This window comes from Panicum virgatum, chromosome 1N, assembly GCF_016808335.1.
Source record: "Panicum virgatum strain AP13 chromosome 1N, P.virgatum_v5, whole genome shotgun sequence".
Classification (NCBI taxonomy): domain Eukaryota; kingdom Viridiplantae; phylum Streptophyta; class Magnoliopsida; order Poales; family Poaceae; genus Panicum; species Panicum virgatum.
In genome coordinates, this window is record NC_053145.1 from 477527 (window position 1) to 485159 (window position 7633).

Consider the following 7633-nt stretch of genomic DNA (forward strand, 5'->3'; position numbering starts at 1 on the left):
CAATTCCTCTCTTGCATAGTCTTTAGGCTTAGTGGAGTTTAGGAGAAGTTTAGGAGTCATCGAGTCGCCGGAGTTGCTCGAGAGTCTGGTATGGGTTTATCTCTAGCTCTCTCTCTTGTAATATTCGGTCGTTTATAATAGAATTAGACTATGGTTACCGATATATGCTTGAAGTATATTTTGAGTTATCGAGTATATACTTCTTGTTATGGTTGCGTTATTATTCAATGCTTGCATTGCATGATCGCCTTGTGCTGGAGATGGTTAGTATTTTGTTCTTAGAACTCTATCAACTGCTCCAGTATTCATATGATTGCTCTAGTGTGATGTCTGTCCATCCGGAGGGTGGGGGCTCCGTGCGGGACACTAGAGTATCCCTTACTAGTGTAGACATGGTGTCTAGATTAGCTAAGAGTTGCTGGATGTCAACTATACCCACGGTTTGTAGAGATAGCCGGCAGGTGGTGACAGCCTTGTCCGAGCCTTTTAGTAATCCTCCACGTTCGGTATGGGGGGGGGGTAGGAAGTACATAAAGTCACCGGGGTGTACGGGCTCCTCCCGTTACTTCGATAGCGATCTCTCTGTTGTGTAGTTTAATCTCTGACGAGCTAACTAATGAGAAAGTGTAGATATAGCTAGCCTAGCACAGCTGACTCGAGCTCTGACTTTTACCTTGCTCCCGGCCTACAACAATCTTTATTCCTTTATCCAAGAGAGTAGTTGTGTGTGTGTGTCACACTACCTCCTACCATGTTATTATCTTACCCCTGTTTATGCATGAGAATATCCAATCTAGATAGAGCTCACCAACTAATCTATATACTCTCTCACTCATCGCCTTCCCTGCGGAAATATAAATGACACACTGGTATACTCCCGGGTAAAATGCTACAGCGGTATTCCGTGCGCTTGCGGATTTATTCGTGGTTCATGAAATACTGCCACCCCAAAATTGGCGTCTGCGGGCGTCATCGCCAGGTGACGTTGGTTGGTGCCAACAAGCATTTTTGGCGCCGTTGCCGGGGAAGGCACAGAGTGGAATATATAGACAAAGTTGTGAACAAAATCGAAATTGGTATTCGCATGCTAAACAGGCTAACTTGGTTTTGTTTTCTTGTCTTTGTTGATATGAAAATAGGGTAGTGTATGACTGGTTTCAACTTGCCGCAAAACTTTCATTCCGATCCAGAGTCACTTTTGAGGAGGACGCGAGCTCGTCTCGTATCACCTCGGAGATCACTCCCGGTAGTTGATCCAGTCATCGCATCGTCGTCAGCTCCTAGAGCTATGGCCCAGAAGACACTCCGTGATTACTCTGCTTCGTCTGCTAGCCAGGTCCCAACCGGACCCGAGGTTAACACCGGAGGAGAAAATTTCGAGATCAAGACGGGTCTCATTACGATGGTGCAGGCCAGCCCATTCTGTGGCAAGGCCAATGAGGATGGAAGCGCTCATTGTTGGCTTTTCTTACGCTCAATAGAATATGGATTCCGCAAGCGCACAGAATCACCGCTGTAGCACTTCACCTTGGAGTATTCCAGGGTATCGTATATTTTCTCAGGGAAGCACTATGGATAAAGAGTATCGAAGAATCGAATGACAAATTTTACTAGAAATATCAACCGACTAACTTAGTGGGGGTAAGCCTGATATGATAGGATGAGATAATGGCCAACGATGACTGTCTGACACAGGAGACTCTAATCCTTAGAGAGGTAAGTAACTGGGAGGACAACGAGCGAGAAAGACTCCTAAAACACTTCTAAACAATTGAGCTAGCCTCTCTAGACTAAACCTTGCTTCTAACTAGTTATCGGGAACCTAGAGCTTACTTCGGCGGCCGGAAGAGGAAAGACTTCAGAAAAGGGTGAGAGGGGATTCCAACGGCAACCAACAACTACAGCTATGAAAACACCCGAATGTGGTGGACTACAAAGGACGGACAGGACTGTCACCACCTGCTGCCTACCACAACGGTACCGTGGGGTGGAACACTGTTGACGCTCCTTAGCGCCCCCGATTTGTATACCGCAAGCGCACGGTTCGTGTAGCTTTTCCCTTAGAGTATTCCCCCAAGGTTTATCAATCCACGGAACCTAAGATACAAGAAACAATCTACTAGCATAGAGATTCCTTGTGTTGAGATGGTGAAAAACGAATCTAATCTACTAAAAACAACAAACACCGAAGGTAGCAAGAGAAAGTTAGAGATAACCAATCTAGATCACCTAGATCATGCATATGTTGTAGTTCCAGCTAAATGTAGTGAAGTAAGATAGATGTGAATCTCAATAAAAAGCATCTTTAAACTCAAAATCTCCAATCCGATCCCTCGATACCCCACCTACTCAGTGGCAACGCCCTGTCATGATGCCCCCCTTTGGATGAAAGTACCCTGAAGCAAGTCGAACCCCCTTTGGTAGTTCTGCCATGAACCTCTAGCCACCATGACTACAAGATCATGCTAAGCGATCTATCTCGATAATAGATCTAGGATGAAGCAAACCCAATGAAAAGAACGAAATCGAAAGAGAGAACATGGTCGCTAAACATTCAGAATCACAAATAACTTCACCATGAATGATTGTACATCACAAGATCACAACCGGGGCCCTACCTTGATCTTGATGATCCTAGCTCCAGAACTCCGACGTGGTCTTCCTTGCAAGGTTCCCACGTCAGCTAGGGAAGCCCCTAGACAACTAGCACGACCCTCAGCTCTCGGAGAGGTGTCCCTCTATCTTCTCTGCTCCTTGGCGTCGTCTCCCGAATTGATCTCTGCGTGAACCTTGGGGAGGGGTCTTTAAATAGCCTCAGGAAACCCTAGGTCCAAGGGGAGGCCGAACCGCCTCAAAAAAGGGCTGGGCCGGTCGGCCCAATGGACCCAGGCCGGCCGGCCTGGCCCATTTCTTCACCGCCTCATGTCCTCCTTTCTCCCCAAGTCTCCTGGAGTCTTCTAGAGTTTATGCCTTTCACGATTGCACCCCATTAGACGTCGTTATCTTCGAGATTTCTTCGAGGAAAAGGATAGGATGGAAAATCCTTCCTTAAATCTCTCTTTGCTTTGCTTAGCCCCGAAGTATCTTGATCTTATCTTGTGGGCTTTGTCCTTTGGGCTTCATTGGAGGGTGGATGTGCACGAACGGGCCTCTAATCATCATGGCCTTCGGTCCTTTGTTCGGGCTTTGGCCTTCGTCTTTCTTCGTGTCATCGCGTGATCATGGGCCTCGTCATTTCATGCTCAAAAATTGGTCAAAAACCTGCAAAAACAAAGTACCTCCAAAATATATGTGCAAACGCGAAAACGACCAATAATTGGGCTGAGGTTAGGATGGTTAGTGATTTTGATATTAAATTCATGCCATTATCAAAGTTAAACAGGAGATAAAATGGATACTTAAGGAGCGCCAACAAACACACTTTCTAGCTAACACTGAGCTCAGACTCCACGTCTGCTCTCAATGTTAGGATTTCTCTTGTAGCATGCAAGAGTAATCCCACTCAACCTAGGGAACTAACTTGAGCCTCCCTAGTCCGGGCGAGAAAACCCGTAAGGTAAGATCCCGATAAACAAGATAGGTACAAAGCCTAAGCTAGAGAATTACATCCGCACACAAGTAAAATAACTTGGAAAGATAAATAAATGCGAAAAGTAAAGCTGACTCGAAAAGATAAAGAAGATAACTTATATTGATAAATGTCAAAGAAAAAGATACAAGAGCTTATAACGACTTCCGATGACGACTCAGGAATACCGAGACAAGCTCAACTCGATTCTAACTCCCAGACTACCTAACCTACTCTAGGAAACAAAAGTGAGAAGAGAGAACTCCTTGGTGTGTGTCACAAATGAGGGGTGAGGTCCTATTTATACTAGCTAGAGGTCGGTATTTGGCCGAGGCGTCGGTTGTACGCAAGAAGGTCGGTTGACGTAGCTTCCACACAAAGATGAGCTCGAGCCGGCCTGGGGATCCCGCCATCTGGCGCTGACCTTCTCGTGGATGGCTTTGTTCACTTCCTGGAGGCGGTTGGCAGTTGGTTTTGCGTCGGAGTTGCAGTTGCTAGGCCGGCCGACCTGGGGGAGGCCGGCCGGCCTCCCTCTGGCCCAGCTCGTCCTCTAACTTGGTCGAGGCCTTGCTCTGCTCTTGGATATTCTCCAGGGAAGTGGGTTCTTGCAATACTTGTGCTCTTGGGTTGCTTTGTGGATCTTTGGATGCATGTTGAAGCCTTTCGGTCTTTGTTTGTGAATTTGGATGAAACTAAATTGGATTGGCTTGGATTTGTGCTCATGATCACTCTGGAAAAGTTTTGTGGCATGGTATGTTGAGGTGCCAGGCCGGCCGGCCTAGGGTAGACCGGTCGGCCTGGTATTTTGACCATTTTTCCTGATTTTTGGTACACTAGTTCCTGCGACCACAACTCATCCAAAACTTGTTGCACTTGTTAGAAATAAGCAAAATATGTATGGAATATGGTGTGAAGCTTGTGTTATTCCCGAGAAGTTGACGGTCAAAATAGGAAATAATGGCCGTCAACACCCCCCAAGTTTAAACTTTTGCTCGTCCTCGAGCAAAGCTAAAGCTGAGGCTCGGTGGATCAGGAGTTGCATCAATGCTCATACCTTGCAGAGACCTTATGCACAACATAATACTCTAACCCATATGTACTTTGAATAAGTTGGCTCATACCTTGGTTTCTGGAGATGGGGCTACTCGCATTTCATCCCTCGTCTTGGACGGTTGAGAGATTGAACAACCTTCACCAGAATATTTCCTGCCTCATGTTCTGGTTCCTATCTTGGAGTTTTGCCGGTTTTTCAAAAGTGGTTTAAGATTCCCCGATGGTACTCTCAAGTCTCTCAAGGTGTATGATCCTCACCATGGTCGGACAATTTGACCATCTTCTTCCTACTCTAAGGCTGATATGTGGAGTTTTGGGTAGGAAGAATGTAGCATACCTTGTTTACCTGTGATGCCGAGCCGAAGAGTGGTTCGCAAGAGGTTGGTACTCGATCAAATCCCAATCTTATGGAAGGTAAAGTGTTCAGGGGAGAGGGAGGAAATGGACTCACACTTCGAGAATTTCTGGTCTTTTTATTTGAGCCCCTTATTTCAACTCTTTTGAGTGGAGGTATGGGTCTTGTCTCTTTTTTTTTGATTCAGCTCCAGTTTTTTTTAAGGAAGATGACCCACACTCCATAATGATAGAGTTTTTGGAAGGGAGCACTGCTTGGATAGGCCATTCAAGATGGATAGTTTCACTGTGGAGATATTGGGTTTTGTTGTGAGGGAATTGCCTAGCGAAGGTGGATATCAATACTCGGAGTAGGTAAATGACATGCCAGGCATTTTGAGGCTAGCAAAACAATGGGTACGCAAAGGAAAAAGATCGGTAGATGACAAGTACCTTCCTTGAATGAACTCACCATTCGGCAAAGCTCAAAATAACTCAAGATAGCTTATATAGGTTCATAAGATAAAACATTATGGCTTTGGGTAGGACATGTAAACCAAAGGGGAATTCTTTACCATGTTTCATTTTAAAGGAATTCCGAGAGGTACCCTACTAGAGCATACAGTTTTATTCCGATTCGAGCCATCTCAAATCTCACAACAACTTAGACTAGGAAATCAAGCTTATGCTCCCACACAACCAGATTTTAGTGGATCTACTTATGTGCCAACTAGTTCAAGTACTAGGAGAGTAAAAGGTTGTAAACAAGTCACTTGCAAGCATGGACAGAGCAACTATTTATCATTTCCATGATAAGAGTTTACACGGATTCCCACACATATGAGTTGGGAGTTTTATTCAAAGCATAAAACTTTTTTTGTGTTTTAATTTATTTATTTTGTTTTACTTTATTTTATACTTTTACTTTTATTTTGAGTGTTTGAATGATTTAAACTAACTATTTTTTTTAGGACACAAGACGAAAGGATAGGTCGGATGACTTACCTGGATACATGGGCACCCCCCGCCAAGCTTGACTGAAGCTCAGTAGGTCTGCCATCTTGGTCGATTTTTTTTGTATGCAATGTAAAGTGAAAAGAATGCACTTGCGAGAATTTAAACATGCCATGTTGGGAAAGGGAAGACTATGCAAGAATATAAACTATCCTATATGCAAATGCAGGAATGGATAACTACCACGTACCTCATGGCAAGGGCTCGAGTTTCTCGTCCTGAGCAAGACTATCCATACTTTGGGTTCGGTCGTCGTCACCTGATGGAGACATTGGTGGCGACGCTTTCTTTTGCTACACCTTCCGTGTAGGCAGAGTCACTTCGATTTCTTTCTTCCAAATTCCAGAAAATTCCTACGTTGGATATTCCGCTTCGCGTTTCTTTGGTTATACACCTTAATCTCCTCTCGAGTTCGAAGATTCTCTACAAATTCGATGAGGGAATACGGCTTCTCCAGCTCTTTCACGGATTCCTTCCGGTTGAAACTTTTGATCTGTGAGCATTGTTCATCCTTCGGTTTGAAACCGAATCTCTCCTTTTGTCCATTGATGTTGAGTTGGATTATTCCAACTCCCACATCAATGTGTGCAGTTGTCATGCTCAAGAATGGCCTCCCCAATATGAGAGGGATCCCAGTGTTGACTTCCATGTCGAGAATGACATAATCAATGGGGACAAAGGAATTCTGTATTTTCACCGGAATATCCTTGGCGATCCCCACGAGATGACAAACTGATTGGTCTGCTAGCTGCAAACACATGGCAGTAGGAGCAAGCGCATGATGGTTAAGTTTATCATAAATTACCTTTGGCATGACGCTGATGCTTGCTCGCAGATCGCAAAGAGCGTGCTTAAAGTGTTGAGCTCCGATGGAACATGTGATGGTGGGGCATCCCGATTTCTTCTTCTTCTCCAAGAGAGGATTGAGTATAGCTGTGCTACACTCATCCGCAAGCTGCACGATCTCGGTGGTCGGCAGGACCCTCTTATTGCCAAGGATATCCTTGAGATACTTGGCGTACGTGGGAATCTGCATAGTATAAAGGAGTGGTATGTTGCCATAAAACTTCTTAGTTACCTCGACGAACTTGCTGAATTGCTCGTCGGCCACCGGCTTCCTTCTCCGCTCTAGAAATGGTTAGGTGGTTGTATCATGACAGTCCCGTGAAGTTCTAGGGGGTTCCACGGGGTCTTCCTGGGTAGCAATGGTGTTGGGTTCTTCGGCCTCCTCCAACACTCCGTCTTCAGCATAGATATTCCTGGCGGTTACGGTCTTCCACCGTATACTTGCATCTTGCGGAAGAGGTGGTTTCTGTGCGGATTGTCTTGCCCGCACAGCTACCACACTCACACTTTCTTTCGGGGTCACTTCCGGTTGCCCGGATAGTTTCCCCATGTCATGGTTAAGGCAGGATGGTATACCTGCATCCTGTGGAAGATGTGGTTTCTGTGCGGATTGTCTTGCCCGCACAGCTACCGCACTCACAACTTCTTTCGAGGTCACTTCCGGTTGCCTGGAGAACTTCCCCGTGTCATGGTTAAGACAGGATGAGGCCACCTGAGTTACTTTAGTTTCTAACAATTCGTTGAAACTCAACTGATGTTTAATAACAGAGTTAAACCCATCTAGTTGCATAGCCAAAGACTCAAGAATTTATCTTTAGC